Below are 16964 nucleotides of genomic sequence, written 5' to 3'. Positions count from 1 at the left end.
TCTAGTTCATGCCACACTATTAATCTGCCTAGTCCCATTGAACTGCACCTGAATCACAGCGTTCCATACACCCCCATCCATGTACCTATCCAAATTTCACTCAAATGTTGAAATTAAACCCACATCCTCCACTTTCCACCGGCAGCTCGTTCCACACTCTCACCAGCCTCTGAGTGAAGAAACTGCCCCTCATGTTCCCCTTAAGCATTTCAACTTTCGCCCTTAACCATGACCTCTAGTTCCAGTCTCACCCAAGTTCAATAGGAAAAGCCTGCTTGTATTTACCCTCTCTATATCCCTCATAATTTTGTATACTTGTATCAAATTTCCTCACGTTCTCCTATACTCTAGGGAGTAAAGCACTAACCCATTCAACCTTTCCCTATAATTCAGATAAATACAGAAACATAGAAAACCTACAGCACAATACAGGCCCTTCAGCCCACAAACATGTCCTGGCAACATCCTTGTGAATTTTCTCTGCATTCTTTCAACTTTATCAATATCTTTGATGCAGGTAGGTGACCAAAGCTGCACACTAAATTAGACCTCACCGATATTTTATACAACTTCAACATAACCTCCCAACTTCAGTACTCAGTACTTTGTTTTATGAAGGCCAATATGCCAAAAGCTCTCTTTATGACTCCACCTACCTGTGATATCACTTTCAATGAAATAAGGATCTGTATTCCCAGATCTCTCTGTTCTACTGCACTTGGCACTCACCGTGCAAGTCTTACCCTGGGTTGTCCTTCCAAAGTGCAACACCTCACACTTGTCTGCATGGAATTCTATTAAAATCCTTCTCTTTATGAAGACCTAGGAGTTGGTCCAGATGAAGTTTATGAGACTGATCCCAGAAATGAACGTGTTAACATATGAAGAACATTTAATGTCCTGTACATGCGGAGCTTAGAAGAATGAGGGAGGGTTTTATTGAAACCTGCCAAATATTGAAAAGCCTAGACAGAGTTGATGTGGAGAGGATATTTTCAATAGTGGGGGAGTCTGGGACCACATGGCACAGGCTCAGAATAGAAGGATGTCCCTTTAGAATTGAGATGAGAAGAAATTGCTTTAACCAGCGGGTAGTGGACCTGTGGAATTCATTGCCGATGGCTGTGGAGGCCAAGTCATTGGATATATTTAAAGTGAAGTTTGATAAGTTCTTGATTAGTAAGAGTGTCAAAGGTGATGGGAAGATGGCAGGAGAATCGGGTGGTGAGAAATGATGGAATGGCAGAGCAGATGATGGGCCGAATGGCCTAATTCTGCTCCTATGTTCTATAGTTTTATGGTTTCATGGACAACTCTCATTTCGCTCTTGGTGTACCTGGTCACTTTCACACAAGGCAAAGAGTTATTACTCCATGTTCAAAAAAACAACATCCTGTCAGTACCTCCAGTTGAACTGTCTTTTTGTGAGTTTCCCCCTAGCTGTCAGTCTGTGGTTTTGTATTGCCGTGTGCTCCTGACCCCGCTCCTGCTCTACTCCGGCCCCTGTATCACTGAGTACTCCGTCTCTCATCTGTTTCTCATTATTACCTGTATTGCTGCCACCTGTGTCTCATTGAGCTCCACCTATCATCTGCCTCTCTGTTTATTGCTCAGTGTATTTCAGTCCTGTGTTTTCACCTGTTTGTTGTCAGATTGTGCCAATGAGTTTTCCTGAGCCTTTCCAGCATTTGTATCCGTACTCTGTCTGAATATCGACTCTGCCAGAGGAAACCCATTCTGGTTTTGGGATTTCTCTGGATGTTTTGATCTCTGCTGAACTTTGACGCCGACTTTGTTTGCACCTCAGGATTTGTTACTCAATTAATATCATTGGGTCTGCGATTGGATCCCTGCTCCAGCGTCCTGCCAACATCCCTTATGTTTGCAAAGTAAGCACAGAGGTTTGTCTGGTTCCACTGACTCACTTGTTTGTGCTGTGGTTGTAGTTTCCTGTGGAATTAGAACAGGCTGATGAAGTGACGATTGATGTGACTGCCAAAGCACTTTAAAGGTGCTTTTCAGAATATCCTTTCCCATTCTCCCCCCTCTTTACTTCCCTGGCCTCTCCTGGGGAAATTAAAACCAGCCAAATTGTAAACTTCTTTCAACAGTACTCCTGACGTGTGTAACAAAAGTAAAAAAGACTGCGCAGATTTTGAAGGAAGGAAAATGATTAAACTCCTCTCTGATTCGTAACTCAGCTTGTCACGATAATTAATGCTGGCACTTGGAATATCCCTAACAGATGGTTGGGAAAAACTTATTGTGAGTCAGGGAAGATGTACATGTTGCATCTTCTGTTTCAGGCCACGTGTGATGTGTCGGAGACAAATAAAGTTGAAGAAAGTGACCTGTTTCTGAAACTGACGAGAACGAGTCCTGACGGGCTTGGATTTCGCTCTCAGTAAGAGATGCTGATCAGGATGGAGGCAGGTCTCGGCTGTTCCTGCTGGTGGGGTTGTTGTTTACTGTCGTTCGGCGCGAAGCTCCCCCAAGTGATGTGAGAGGTGGCACTGGATGTAAAACTCAGCTACAGTGGTATTTTCAGCCACACTGTTCTGACAGATAACTGTTCTATCCTCAAAGAACAAGTGGGTTTTTTAGCCCTGTTTCCCTGGACCCATGCTATTGAGAGACTACACTCAAACTGTGTTTGTCCCAACTTAAATCTGTGACCCATGACTTTAAACACACCCTTTGAACATGAAGGTCAGTCTCACAGTGACTAGCAACTTGCCTGGCCCCAGGGTCAAGCCAGGCTGTCGATCTCTGCCACATCTCACAGCTTGTTGCAGCAGGGAAGCAGACACACCCCACCCTCAGGGAGAGGAGACTTCACCTACTTTACCTCCCATCCACAGAGTGGGTATGGACATTTCGCTGTGTTGCAGCTTTCCCTAGAGTAGGGGCCTTCACAAACTTTATTCATGTCCTTGCCTAATCTCGCTGTAAACCTCCTGCCATAACGGTCTGTCTTTGGGCCTGGACAGTCCCTCTTCTCCTCCCCCCTTCCTCCACCTGCCATCATTTTCCTACAGTGCTGTTCTGAGCCAGTCTGTTCTGGTTCTTGTGACTCCCGAGAGCCCTCTCCTATTCATCTCTCATTATCACAGCACCTATCCAGCTCAAACTCAACAAAGCAGTTAATGCAACCAACATGCCCCAAATGCTGGTGGAACACAGCAGGCCAGGCAGCATCTATCGGGAGAAGCGCTGTCGATGTTTCGGGCCGAGTAGCACACCAGTGACCAATCACAGTCGATGTTTTGAGCCGAGACCATTTATCAGGACTTTAATCTTTAATCTCATTCACTGATCAGCATAGCTCACTCCGCAGGATCTGGTATAGCATTACTTGTTTTGCTCTGTGTCTCTGAGAGCTGGCTGCAGAGATGGCACCTGCTAGGCTATATGCTGGCAGCTGTGAGAAGTTGCCAGGTCAACAACGTCACTTTCAGCACAGGAGTACATAGGGAGACTCTACTGAAATTTTTGCTTTCCGTACCTGGCTTTCACAGGTGGGCTTGGGCCCACAAGGTTGTTCCGATGATAAGGCTTCACTGTGGAAGACACTAGCAGTGTGCCTGATGTTGAATGGTGCAAGGAAAGAGAAGTGAGTGCAGTTACTACTACAAGAGAGAAGGTACTCAAAAAGCTGAAAGACCTAACGGTACATAAGTCACCCGGACCAGATGAACTACACCCTAGAGTTCTGAAAGAGGGGGCTGTAGAGATTGTGGAGGCCTTAGTCATGATCTTCCAAAAATCATTGGACTCTGGCATGATGCCAGAGGGCTGGAGAATCGTAAATGTCACCCCATTCTTTGAGAAAGGAGGAAGAGAGCAGAAAAGAAATGACAGACCAGTTAGCCTGACCTCAGTGGTTGGGAAGGTTTTGGAGCCAATTGTTAAGGATGAGATTATGGAGTTCTTGGTGACGCGGGACGAGATAGGACAAAGTAATCATGGTTTCCTTCTGGGAAAATCATGCCTGACAAACCTGTTGCAATTCTTTGAGGAGATTACAAGTAGGATAGATAAAGGGGATGCAGTGGATGTTGTATATTTGGATTTTCAGAAGACCTTTGACAAGGTGCCACACATGAGGCTGCTTAACAAGCTACGAGCCCATGATATTGCAGAAAAGTTACTAACATGGTTGGAGCATTGGCTGATTGGTAGGAGTCAGTGAGTGGGAATAAAAGGATCCTTTTGGTTGGCTGCCAGTGACTAGTGGTGTTCTGCAAGGGTCGGTGTTGGGGCCACTTCTTTTTATGCTGTACATCGACGTTTCAGATGATGGAGTAGAAGCTTTGTTGCCAAATTCACAGGTGATGTGAAGGTTGGTGGAGGAGCAGATAGTGTTGAGGAAGCAGGTAGGCTTAGGTTGGTGGACAGATTAGGAGAATGGGCACGAAAGTGGCAAATGAAATACAATGTTGGAAAATGCATGGTCATGCACTTTGGTTGTAGAAATGAATGTGCAGACTATTATCTAAATGGGGAGAAAATCCAAGAATCTGAGATATAAAGGGACTTGAGAATCCTTGTTCAGATCATCCTAAAGATTAACTTACAGGTAGCGCTGGTGATGAGGAAGGCGAATGCAGTGTTAGCATTCACTTCAAGAGGTCTAGAATGCAAGAGCAGAGATGTGATGCTGAGGCTTTATAAAGCACTGGTGAGGCCTCACCTTGGGTATTGTGAACAGTTCTGGGTTCATCATCCAAGAAAATATGTGCTGGCATTGGAGAGGGTTCAGAGGTTGATTCTGCAAATGAAAGGGTTATCTTTCGGGGAATGTTTGATAGCTCTGGGTCTGTACTCACTGGAATTTAGAAGGATGAGGGTGTATCTCATTGAACCTTTTTGAATGTTGAAAGGCCTAGACAGAGTAGATGTGGATAGGATGTGTCCTATGGTGGGGGTGTCTAGGACAAGGGGGCACAGCCTCAGAATCGAGGGGAGTCCACTTAAAATGGATGTGGAGAAATTTCTTTAGCCAGAGGGTGGTGAATTTGTGGAATTTATTACCACGTGCAGCTGTGGTGGCCAGGTCATTGGCTGTATTTAAGGCAGAGACTGATAGGTTCTTGGCATCAAAGGTTACAGAGAGAAGGCCAGGAACTGGAGCTGAGGGAAAAAAAGGATCAGCCATGATTGAATGGCGGAGCAGACTCGATGGGCCAAATGGTCGAATTCTACTCCTGTGTCTTATGGTCTTTATATAAGGAAAAATGGCACAGAGCAATTTTAAGGGACGAGGGTCACACATTCCAGTAATTTTGGGCAGATGCCTGAGACAGGGGCTTTAAACTGAACAGAACTTTGTGGCTTAAAAGTAAACGTGCTTAGAAGTGCCAGGTTATATGTGTCACACGACCTAATTAGATCGTCAGATGGATTAGCGTCTGAATTGTAATTTTTTCTTGTAACTTAACTTTCCCTGAACATTTCTGTGTTTCATTACAATCACTTGTTTGTCTGTAGATGTTCAGTGGATTTTCAGTAATCTGTGTTCTGTATTTCTGTAGTTTCTGTCTGTAAGCTTGACATGGCATGACAGTGTCCTTGTTTTCTCCTGGGCTGTTCTTTTCAGAGAATTCTCTCAATAGATCAGCTGAGTGACACAATTACGCTCAAATTCCTCGTCTTTTCTGGATCTTCTCTCAGCTCTGAATAAATTCCACAACCTACAACCTCACTTTAACGTACTCTACAACTCATGTTATTTGTTTTTATTTGCACATTCTGCCTTCTTTTGCAAATTGGATGTTTGTCGGTCTTTGTTTATGTATAGTTTTTCTTAAATCCCGTTGATTTTCTTTATTTTCCTGTCAATCTCTGTAAGAAAGTAAATCTCAGGTTATGAAATATGGCGACTTTGAGTTTGAATTTTCTGGGCAAACATCCAGCCGTTCCATTTTCGTCCTTCATTGGCGACATTCACATCCCGAATTTGCCAGGAGTCCTCAGTCTAGTATACAAGACTCAGCAAGATGCTGGAATGTGGAGGGACACTCGTGATGGTGGAGGAACTCAGCGGGTCAGGCGGCATCTGCGGATGGAGATGGCATTTCAGGTTGAGACCCTTCATCTGGACTGAAAGACAGAGGAGGGATAGCCAGTATATAACCATGGAGGGAAGGGAACGATAATCACTGTGGTGGTCGTCCATCATGTCCAACGATGACAGGAAACCTGTGTGGCAGAGTTTTTAAGTTTAAAAGTCATTGCACTGGGGCAGTTCCACTCTCTCAACCTCACTAGTCCAGGTCTAGTGATCCGAACGAGTGTCGCAAACTGGGGTCTTTCTTGGTTGCAGTGGGTGGCCACGATATCTTCTCAGCTTCGGCCTGCCCTTCGTTCTCCATGCAGAACCACCTTCCTGGCCATTGGATCTCATCCACCAAGTCCGATGGAGCTGACTTTGCATGCTAGGACAGGCAAGTCCCAATCTCAATGGGGCATGAGGCTGAAGGCTACCCTCACCTGGTTGAGCCTGCCTGAACGGGGAGGGGTAGAGGCTTTTTGTGTCCATTTGAGGGCAGCTCGCTCACCTTTGGCCCCCACTGGATAATCACTGAAGGTGGATTATTTAGTCAGAGATCACTCTTCCCTTTTTGAGAGCTCACTGAATGCAAATTAGCTCCTATTTTCCCTTCATCTCTATGCTTCAAAAGTACTTCACTGGTCTTAAATTGCTTTGGGACATCTTTAGGTTGAGTAAGAGGCATTTTCTCACTTTCTCTTGAGAATGAATAGAAGCAATAGTGGAATTGAATTTAGGAGCTGAGAGGTAATGATACAGCTATATAGGACCCTGGTCAAACCCTACTTGGAGTACTATGCTCAGTTCTGGTCATCTCACTACAGGAAGGATGTGGAACCCATAGAAAGGGTGCAGAGATTTACAAGGATATTTCCTGGATTGGGGAGCATGCCTTATGAAAACAGGTTGAGTGAAATTGGCCTTTTCTCCTTGGAGCAACAGAGGATGAGAGATGACCTGATAGAGGCGCATAAGATGATGAGAGGCATTGATCGTGTGGATAGTCAGAGGCTTTTTCCTAGGGCTGAAGTGGTTGCCACAAGAGGACACAGGTTTAAGGTGCTGGGGAGTAGGTACAGAGGAGATGTCAGGGGTAAGTTTTTTACTCAGAGAGTGGTGAGTGCGTGGAATGGGCTGCCAGCAACGGTGGTGGAGGTGGATACGATAGGGTCTTTTAAGAGACTTCTGGATAGATACATGGAGCTTAGAAAAATAGAGGGCTATAGGTAAGCCTAGTAATTTCAAAGGTAGGGACATGTTCGGCACAACTTTGTGGACCGAAGGGCCTGTATTGTGCTGTAGGTTTTCTATGTTTCTATGCATGAGAACAGAATCCCTGTAAACTCATCTCTCAATTCCCAACACAGAAATCTACCCTGTGGAAGTACAGAACTATTAATTGTTCAGATTGTCCACCACTTACACGAAGGAAAATGATTTTCTCTCATCTATTAGTGACATAGGATTTTCAGTCCCATTCCCATAGTTTAACCATTCTTGTTTGCCCAGTGAGTTCACTATAAACTTAAACAGTTGTTTCCTTTATATTATGTCTTATGTCTAATTTTATTTCTTATTTGTGTGATGAGTGATCTTATTTTAGCCTTAATTTTGTGACTACATAACTAAGGGAAAAAAAACACAAAAATCCTCAGTCGCAGGAATGTCTAACCCGGTCATCACCAGCACTTTGTTGGAAAATGAGAGTCATTACACAACGGGACAAGGTACCGTAGTGGTTCTGAAAGGAAAGATATTATCCTGGCTGACAGCAGGCAAACAGATCTGCCAAGCTGTGAAAAAGACCGTTCTCGAGCAGAGTGCTGTTTCTCGGCAGGCAACCTGCCAGTCACAGACGGGAGGAAGCCGTGGTCACCGTTCTCGGGTGGAAGTTATAAATGGGGATCGACAGAGGTTTTCACAGCTGCTAGTGACTTCAGAGCTTAACACGGCTTGCTTACAGGAGGGGGGAATGCAGGGCAGCGGATGAATTAGTGTTGTACTCACCTTCAGTCACAATGCTCTGTACGTACAGCTCATTTTACACAACTCTTTCAGAAGTTAATGTTGCTTCAGTATTCCCGAACACACACCAATCATCAGCAGCAAAGGGAAAGCACGTTGCATTTGTTTGCAAGAGATTCTGCAGGTGTTGTGAGTTTTCAGCAACACCCACACAACGCTGGAGGAACTCAGCAAGTCAGCCGGCATTTATAGAGGGGAACAAGCAGTCAATTGTTTGGACCAAGACCCTTCATCAGTCCCATCCTCAGCTGGTGTGAGTAGAAAGAGTCAGGATATTTTGATGAAAAGAATTCTGAATGGCAAAGTAGACTCAGTGGCTGAGTGGCATATTCTGAGTGACTGGATGTCCTGTTGAAGGGCCACAGCCCAAAACATCAAGTACTTATTCCTCTCCGTCCATGCTGCCTGACCTGCTGAGTTCCTTCAGCACTTTGTGTGTGTGTCAGGCTGAATGCCAGATCCAATTTTCTATATTCACTCAATAATTAATTGGACAAACACGAGGAAATCTGCAGATGCTGGAAATTCAAGCAACACACACAAAATGCTGGTGGAACACAGCAGGCCAGGTAGCATCTATAGCAGGGGTGTCAAACTCATTTTAGGTCACGGGCCGGATTGAGCAAAATGCAGTTTCATGCGGGCCGGATCAGTCGGACACGTGCGAACGCAGCTTTCGTTGCCTCCGTTTTTTCAGCCTGCTCTCATGTGTCTCAGTCTCTGCTATAACTACAAAGTGTTTCACTTTACAAATTCCGTTTCTTATGAAGAAGACTGCTGAGCAAGACTGTCGAATAAACACTAAAAACCCTGAAAACCTGGTACCTGATTAAACTCAGCATTAGCCATATCATACGCCATAGGCGCTTCGATTACTGGGGCCAGCTTTAATAGTAATTAGATATTATCTCGCGGGCCAAAGATAATTCCACCGCGGGCCTTGAGTTTGACATATATGATCTATAGGGAGAAGCACTGTTGACGTTTTGGGCCGAGACCCTTCGTCAGGACATCCTGATGAATTGTCCATTAATTGGACAAACCCACTTTAGATAATTCCAATCCTCTTCCTGAGTTTCTCACTCAGAGTTCAATCATAATCAGTGGAGTAGATTTTGGCTGCAGGATTTTGCATGTGTGGTTTAATGAGAAATTTAATGAAGTTTGAGCTCATCATATCCTAAAGACTGAAGTCTCCATGAAGGTCAGAGCCACTCCATCATTTTATCAAGTTCAGAGACCGCTTATTTTTCTTTAGAATAATAACAGTTCATTGACTTTTGAGGAGTGGCTGTTGAAGTTCATCATTCACAATTGAACCAGAGGTCTGACCACAACCAACAATCAAATCAGGAACCTTGAAGAAAGACAGAAGATTAAATTTGCATTTATTTAGAGCCTTTCACAAACTTGGGGCATCTTGTAGCAAATTAATTACAGTTACAAGTATAATACTAGAAATATATCCATTTGCAGCAAATTAATTACAGTTACTGGTGTAGTACCTGAAATACATCCATCTGCTTCTCAGCAGCAAGTTCTCACAAACAATATGTTCATAGCTGTTAGTTTTTTTTAATGTTGTTCAAACTTTGAAGTGAATTTATTATTAAAATATGTACGTGTCACCATGTACTACCTTGAGTTCATTTCCTTGCAGGCATTCACAATAGAACAAAGAGATACAATAGAATCAGTGAAAAGCTGCAAAGAATTGTCAAACAACAGATGTGCAAGAGAGTACAAACTGCAGCATAATAAATAAATACTTATTTATACGAGTTAGAGTCATCGAAAAGTACAGCACAGAAGCAGCCCCTTTGGCCCATCTAGTCCATGCTGAAACCATTTAAACTGCCTACTCTCATCGATCTGCACTGGGACCGTAGCCCTCCATACCCCTGCTGTCTGTGTTCCTATCCAAACTTCTCTTAAACTTTGAAACCGAGCTCGCATGCACCACTTGTGCTGGCAACTCATTCCACACTCTCACTGCCCTCTGACCCTCAAGTTCCCCTTAAACTTCTCACCTTCCACCCTTAAGCCATGTCTTCTGGTTGTAGTCCCGAAAAACCTCAGTGGAAAAAAGCCTGTTTGTATTTACCCTATCTAATTTTGTATACCTCCATAAAATCTTCCCTCGATCTCCTATGGTCTAAGGACTTATAGTCCTAACCTATTAAATCTTTTGTTGTAACTCCTTGTAAATGTTGTCTGTACTCTTTCCACCTTGTTTACATCTTTCCTGAAGGTAGGTGAACAAAATTGTATACAACAAATTAGGCCTCATCAACTTCTTGTACGTCTTGTATAACTTCAATATAATATTCCATCTCCTGTACTCAATACATTGATTTATGAAGGCCAATGTGCCAAAAGCTTTCTTTACCTGTGATGCCACTTTCAATAAATTATGGACCTGTATTCCTAGATTCCATATTCTATCACCCTACCGTTCACTGCGTAAGACCTATCCTGGTTGGTCCTACCGAAGTGTAAAATTTCACTCTTGTCTATATTAAATTCCGTCTGCCATTTTTTCAACCCGTTTTTCCAGCTGATGCAGATCCCTCTGCAAGCCAAGATAACCTTCCTTACTGTCCTCTACACCCCCAATCTTGGTGTCATTCATAAATTTGCCGATCCAGTCGATCATATTATCATCCAGATCATTGATACAGATGACAAACAACAAAGGACCCAGCACTGATCCCTGTGGCACACCACTAGTCACAGCCCTCCAGTCAGAGAAGAAACCATCTACTACCACCAAAGCCAATGTCTAATCCAATTTACTACCTCATCTTGAATGCTGAGCAACTGACCTTTTTGAACAACTACCAACGCGGGACCTTGTCAAGTGCCTTGCTGAAGTCCATGTAGACAATATCCTCTGCCTTGTCTTCATCCACTTTCCTGATAACTTCATTGAAAAGTTCTATAAGATTGGTTAGACATGACCTACCATGCACGAAACCATGCAAATACTTTATATCCAGTCCTTTAGAATACCTACCAATAACTTTCCCACAACTGTTGTCAGACTCACGGGCCTATAATTTCCTGGTTTATGTTTGGAGCCTTTTTTAAACAGCAGAACAATATTGGCTATCCTGCAATCCTCTGGTACCTCTCCTGTTGCTAAGGATGTTTTAGATATCTCTGCTAGGGCCACAGAAATTTCTTTACTTACCTCCCATAGGGTCCAAGGGAACAACTTGTTAGGCCCTGGAGATTTATCCACCTAGATAGTGAACACCTCCTTCTCTGTAATCTGTACAACATCTATGAAGTTGATGCCGGTTTGCCTTACTTCTACAGACTCTGTGTCCTGAGTAAATACAGATGCAAAAAAAATTTAAATCTCCCCATCTGCTTTGGCTCCATACATGGATTACCATTCTGGTCTTCCAGAGGACCAATTTTGTCCCTTGCAATGCTTTTGATCTTAACATATTCACAGAATCTCCTCGGATTCCACTTCTCCTGCTTTCATGGCTTCTTTTAGCCGTACCAATTTCTTTCTTAAGTGTTCTTCTTATAGTCCATAAGCAGCTCATTTGTCCCTTCCAGCCTATACCTACTATTCAGCTCCTTTTTATTTTCCCTTAACCAAGGCCTCAGCATCTCCTAAAAACCAAGGTTCCCAAATTTGTTATCTTGGCCTTTTATTCTGACAGGCATATACAAGCTTTGTACTCTCAAAATTTCACTGTTGGAAGTCTCCCACTGCCCAACTACACCTTTGCCAGAAAACAGCTTATCCCAATCCACACTTGCCAGATCATTTCTGATACTATTAAAATTGGCCATACTCCAATTTAAGATCACAACCCGAGGACCAGACTTATCTTTTTGCCTATTAACTTTGCAGCTAATTACATTGTGGTTATTAAATGAAAAGTGTTCCCCTACACAAAATTCTGTCACCTGCGCTCATTCCGTAATAGCAGATCACACATTTTTGTTGGAACTTCTACGTGCTGATGAGAAAACTTTCCTGAACACATTTGACAAACTCTGTCCTATCCAGTCCTTTTACAGAATGGGTTTCCCAGTCGAGGTGGTAAATCTGTGGAATGTGTTGCCACGAGTGGCTGTGGAGGCCAAGTCATTGGTTGTATTTATGACAGAAATAGATAGGTTCTTGATGAGCCAGGGCATCAAAGGATATGGGGTGATGAAGGCAGGTGAGTGGGGATGACTGGAAGAATTGGATCAGCTCATGATTGAATTGCAGAGCAGACTCGATGGGCCAAATGGTCTACTTCTGCTCCTATATCTTATGGTCTAATATGTGGAAAGTTAAAATCACTCACTATAACAATCTTATGTTTTTTGGAATAGTCTGCAATCTGTTTACAAATTTGTTCCTCTAAATCCCTAGGATTGTTGGGTGATCTGTAATATAGCCCTATTAACGTGGTCATATCTTGCTTATTTCTCTGTTCCACTCGTAATGCCTCACTAGGTGAATTCCCGAGTCTGTCCTGACAGAGCATTTTCCCTGACTAATAACACCAGGTCTCTTCCCTTAATCGCTCTGTCGCATCTGAAGCAACGGAAACCCAGAATATTGAGTCACCAGTCCTGTCCCTCCTGGAACCAAGTCTCACTAATAGCTACAATATCATAATTCCAGAACTTGATCCATGCCCTGAACTCATCTGCCTTTCCTACAAGACTTACTGCGTGGGAATGTATGCAGCTCAGGACACCAGTCGCACCGAGCTCAACCTTTTGATTCCTGACTTTGTCTGAGGTCTTACCAACATCTGTCTCCACAACCTCTCTGCTAACATTTCTGGCACTCTGGTTCCCATCCCCCTGCAACTCTAGTTTAAACCCCACCGTGCAGCATTAACAAACCTTCCCACTAGGACATTAGTCCCCCTCCAGTTCACCTCCCTGGAAGAGAGCCCAATGATGCTAAAATCCTTTGCCCTTCCTCCTACACCAACTCCTCAGCCACGTACAATCTTCCTAGTTCATGGCCTCACTAGCACGTGGCACAGGAAGCGATCCAGAGATCACAGCCCTGGAGGTCCCGTCCTTTAACCTAGAACCCAACTCCATGAACTCACTTTGCAGAACTTTGTCATTGGTCCTACCCATGTCGTGGTGCCTGCGTGGACCACAACTTCTGGCTGATCACCATCCCACTTGAGAATGCTGAGGACTTGATCCAAGATGTCACAGACCTTGGCACCCAGAAAGGAACACACCATCCTGGAATCTCATTCTCATCCACCGAACCTCCGTTCTGTTCCCCTGATCAATGAATCTCCAATCATCACACTGTGTCCCTTCTCCCCCACCCCCCCCCCCACCCTCCCTTCTGAGTCACAGAACCAGACTCAGAGCCAGAGGCACACCACTGTGACTTTCCTCTGCCAGGTCATCCCCTGCCCCAACAGTATCCAAAGAGATATACCTGTTGTTCAGGGGAATGGCCTCAGGGGTACTCTGCACTAGCTCACTAACCCCTTCCCCTCCCTGACTCTCACCCAGTTTACTGTATCCTGCACCTTGGGTATAACTACCCCTCTATATGTCCTGTCTATCACCCCTTCAGCCTCCCCAATGATTCGGAGTTCATCCAGTTAGAAGCTGCAGCTGGATGCACTTCTCACAGTTGTGGTCGTCAGGGACACTGGAGATTTCCCTGCCTTCCCATGTCCTGCAAGAGGAGCATTCAGCTCTCCTGCCTGCCTGACATCTCTGCTGTCCTAACTGAGCAAATGTAATGAAAGGGTGGGGGGGGGGGGGGGAAATCCTACCTACAGCTCTCTCAGCCTACAAAGTACCCAGGGCATCTTTAGGGAGCAGTGTCTCAGAAAGGCAGCGTCCATTATTAAGGACCTCCAGCACCCAGGGCATGTCCTTTTCTCACTGTTACCATCAGGTAGGAGGTACAGAAGCCTGAAGACACACTCTCAGTGATTCAGGAACAGCTTCTTCCCCTCTCCTATCTGATCCCTAAATGGACTTTGAAGTTTTGGACACTACCTCAGTTTTTTTAATATACAGCATTTCTGTTTTTGCACATTTTTAAAATAATTATATATATATACAATTGATTTGTTTATCTATTATGTTTTATTTTATTTATTATTTTTTTCTCTCTCTGTTAGATTATGTATTGTATTGAGCTGCTGCTGCTAAGTTAACAGATTTCACGTCACATACCAGTGATAATAAACCTGATTCTGACTGAAGCCTCAACAATATAACAGGAAATTGGAATGGCACTTGAGACTGATGGGATTACTTTAGAAGGAGCGAGCGTAGACTCCGTGTGCAGACTGGCCAGTTTTTTATGCTGTAATAATCCTATTTTAAAAGACAGTTGGACAGGTACACAGTTAGGAAAGGCTTAAAAGATCATGAGCCAAACACTAGCGAATGGGACAAGCTTGGAAGGGTTCTTGGTCTGTAAGGACCAGCTGGGTTGAAGTTTCTTTGTGGTATGACTCTATAGATCTATGACTGTGCATCTGTTTCAAGGAAAAGCAGGGACTTTTCTTCAGTGTTTAGTACAGCTTAAAATAAAGGTAACTGGCATTTATTAATGCTCCTCTTCACAGGAGCTCTCTGTATACTGTTAGCCGTGCTTCCCTCAGTACTACAGTCACTATACATCAAAGAAGTGTTTCTTTGTGCATACAATTTAGAAAGTACAAAATAAATGTTGGTCTTCTTTCTTCACTTTTTCCATAAGGTACAGTATGGCAGCTGCCTTCTATAAGCCGGTCTGGATCTGTGCATGTCACAAAACTGAGTCACCAGAAGCTTTTTAATCACTGGAATTTATCAACAGCAATGGCCGAAGAGTTGTCAGCTGCCATCAGTGCCTGGGAGTACCTGGGGTGGTGTGTGATGACAGCGTTCAGTCCATAAGCTTAAGTGGCAAGCTTGTGATTGAGTCGACTGCAGGGCTGTGTCGTCGGATAGCATCTCAATTCACACCATTAGTCACAGTGAGCTTTGCCGCCCTTTAATCAGTCACACTGCGGTTCTGTGATCCCAGCTGCCATCTCTATTGAGAAACAACATGACAAGCTCATTCTGCCAGAGTTCCTGTTGCAAGAACAGCCCGTCAGTCATTTGTACAAAGGTTATACAATCCATCAGAGCAGCCTCTTTCTTCAAAGGAACTATTTTGGACACTGCCTTGGCAAACAGTGCTGGATTACAGGGACAACAGCACAGACATTTTGTTTTCGGTGGAGGGACAGGGGATGTGTATCTGGGCATTGTGAAAAAGTCCTGCATTTGTTGCCCACCCATTAGTGCCCTTGAGAAGGTGCTGGTAGTGTAGAAGGTATTTGTGAAGAAGGTCGTTGTAGGTCACAATAGGATATTATGAGGGATGCAGAGCTGGGCGGAGAAAGGGCAGATGCAGTTAATTGGGTGGTTAAGAAGGTGTATGGTGTGTTGGTCTTCATTAGTCTGGTGAATAAGTTCAAGAGCCAGGAGCTAGTGTTGCAGCTCTATAAAATTTCAGTTAGAGTATTGTATATTGGGTTTGACTATTGTGTTCAGTTGGAGTATTGTATATTGGGTTTGAGTATTGTGATCAGCTGGAGTATTGTATATTGGGTTTGAGTATTGTGTTCAGTTGGAGTATTGTATATTGGGTTTGAGTATTGTGATCAGCTGGAGTATTGTATATTGGGTTTGAGTATTGTGTTCAGTTGGAGTATTGTATATTGGGTTTGAGTATTGTGTTCAGTTGGAGTATTGTATATTGGGTTTGAGTATTGTGTTTAGCTGGAGTATTGTATATTGGGTTTGAGTATTGTGTTCAGTTGGAGTATTGTATATTGGGTTTGAGTATTGTGTTCAGTTGGAGTATTGTATATTGGGTTTGAGTATTGTGTTCAGTTGGAGTATTGTATATTGGGTTTGAGTATTGTGTTCAGTTGGAGTATTGTATATTGGGTTTGAGTATTGTGTTCAGTTGGAGTATTGTATATTGGGTTTGAGTATTGTGTTCAGTTGGAGTATTGTATATTGGGTTTGAGTATTGTGTTCAGTTGGAGTATTGTATATTGGGTTTGAGTATTGTGTTTAGCTGGAGTATTGTATATTGGGTTTGAGTATTGTGTTCAGTTGGAGTATTGTATATTGGGTTTGAGTATTGTGTTCAGTTGGAGTATTGTATATCACCTTCTTGAGACAATGCCTCATGTAGATACAATCAATGGTGGGGAGGGATTTGGGGGGGGGGGGTCGTATTGGACAGAGTCCGCTCTCTGCAGCTTCCTACAACAATGGAAAACAAGCCCTTTGACTCAACTCATTCATTCTGACTAAGTTACCCATCTGAGCTGGTACCTTTTACCTGTGTTTCATTAGCATACTGTCGCTGATTCTCATTATACGTTTTAATTTCCTGTCCCAATATCTCTATTCCAACAGGGAGACCAAATGGTTGATCACAAAGCTAGTTCTAGGGTATATCTTTAAAAGAAGAGGGGTTGAGAGAGCGATCCCCAGAGCTGAAATGATGATGTTATGGCCACCAGGAACTCGGGATCCCAGAGGACTGGAGGGAAAACATATTTCTTGAGAAACACAGGGCTGGAGCAGCCAGAGGTGGTCAAGGATATTTATGGTGTGATGTTCTGATGTCTGGTCCTCACTGTGATTGCCAATACCTCGGTTAGTCATATACACCTTGCTGCCCTTTGTTATATGCTGTCTTTATCACTGTCTGCCACCTTAACGATGGACCAAAGCAATATTAGCTGTGTGGCTGGCCTTTCATTAAACCTTTGAGTAGCCATTTCCAAAAGCAATATATTCATGGCTTTTGTAGCTTTTTGCAAAGTAAAAAGGATGAAAGCATGAAACAGACATTTTATCAGAGATAGCACAACAG

This window comes from Hemitrygon akajei, chromosome 9 (assembly GCF_048418815.1).
Source record: "Hemitrygon akajei chromosome 9, sHemAka1.3, whole genome shotgun sequence".
NCBI classification, from domain to species: domain Eukaryota; kingdom Metazoa; phylum Chordata; class Chondrichthyes; order Myliobatiformes; family Dasyatidae; genus Hemitrygon; species Hemitrygon akajei.
This window is presented reverse-complemented; position numbering follows the sequence as displayed.